This window comes from Montipora foliosa, chromosome 5 (genome assembly GCF_036669935.1).
Source record: "Montipora foliosa isolate CH-2021 chromosome 5, ASM3666993v2, whole genome shotgun sequence".
In the NCBI taxonomy this organism is placed as follows: Eukaryota; Metazoa; Cnidaria; class Anthozoa; order Scleractinia; family Acroporidae; genus Montipora; species Montipora foliosa.
In genome coordinates, this window is record NC_090873.1 from 47575977 (window position 1) to 47577558 (window position 1582).

General features: G+C 39.6%; 1 protein-coding gene across 1 annotated transcript in view; it reads right to left on the minus strand.

Moving 5' to 3' along the window:
- Positions 1-1000: 1000 nt before the first annotated feature.
- LOC138004525 (protein mono-ADP-ribosyltransferase PARP14-like) overlaps positions 1001-1582 on the minus strand; it is a 17548-nt gene continuing 16966 nt past the window's right edge. The window contains exon 10 of the mRNA XM_068851060.1: positions 1001-1582. This exon is cut by the window's right edge and continues 2121 nt beyond it. The gene's annotated coding sequence lies outside the window, so the exon portion shown is untranslated.

Here is a 1582-nt window from a genome sequence, read left to right on the forward strand (position 1 = left end):
CATCCATCACATGTCAAGAACTCCATTCCTTATTCTCAATTTCTTAGAGTTCGACATCTATTTAGTGATGACTCCGATTTTTCCAGCAAATCAGAGATGTGCCAGTTCTTCGAAAAACGTGGCAATCCTGTCTCTGTGGTCATAGCGGGCCATCATTGCGCCCAACAATTTGATCGACAGTCAGCACTACAAAAGTCACAAAAAGATAAGAATGACAGAATTCCATTCACTCTCACTTTCCATCCTCATAATCACGTAATCAAGTATCATTCTTAATAACTTTAAATTACTCCAAAATGATCCCGAGACTGGTAGAATCTTTTCACAACCTCCTCTAATTTCATTCAAACGCGACAAAAAGGTAGGCAACTTTTTCGTTAGAAGCACACTCAGAACTAACGAGCAACCCGGCACTTTCACGATACAAAACTTGTCCTTTCACTCTAGCAAAATATTGGGACCTAAGCGATTTGTTAAGATCATCGATGGTTTCACATGTACCTCCGCAAATGTCATTTATTGCATAACCTGTATGTTATGCAATAAATTATACATTGGCGAGACAGGTAGACGACTAAGCGACTGATTCCGTGAACACTTTCGCAATGTTGAGAAGAATGACAAGAATGCATCTAAGCCAGTTGCTCGTATTTTTATTTCCCTAACCACTCCAAACAACACATGGCTATCTGCGGCTTTTCCCTATATCAAGGTACGAGGGAACGCCGCAAGAATCTGGAACAAAAATTGATCTTTCAAATCGGCACCCTTAATCCCCACGGTATTAATGAACACTTTTCATTTAACTAATGTATTCCTATTTTTTACGTTGCCATGTTACCACCAATAGATACTATAAGAACTACACACAACCCATAATTCCACGATTCGCTCTGACGAAGGGCTAACACTTGAAATGGCAGCTTTTATAATCCCTGTACGGTAGTCAATTTACATTTATCAACTCAGTTGATAAAACCAAATTTTTGTATAGTTTAAGTTACATAGATTAAATCACAAGATCAAGCGTCTGTGTAGTTTGTGTCATACATGTATTTGTATAGGAAAGTTACACAAGAGTAACCCCCATCATTTAAGTGCAAACTTCTCCAGGTATTTTAGTCGACTGTATGGGTCGCAGTTTTGAGCCCTGAAACCTTTACTGGTAGTTGACTCAAAGCATTCAAACTTTAACCCACTGACTCCTAGGAGTGAGATTTAATAAATTTTACTCTTTCTAATTCCAGACAAAACTGATTTGAGTGTAATGTGAAGTGCTAGGTTTAGCCCTAGTAGCGATAGCTCTATTAATGGAATTGGCCCACAAAAAGACAGAGAAAAACTCTCACCAGGTGGGAATTGAACCCTCGAAGTTCGGGTTACATCACCGTTGCTCTACCGACTAGGTGCTTTACGGCCAACGTTGGCAAAAACGTAATCCTTCTTTGTAATTCCAGACTATTTTTGCTTTTCAATGGGGGAAGTTCAGAAGTCAATTGCTGAACTGTCAAGTGCTTGGTCCAATGGGGCAGGCACAAAACACAGGTCACAAGTCACAGGTCACCAATACAGAAACAACCCT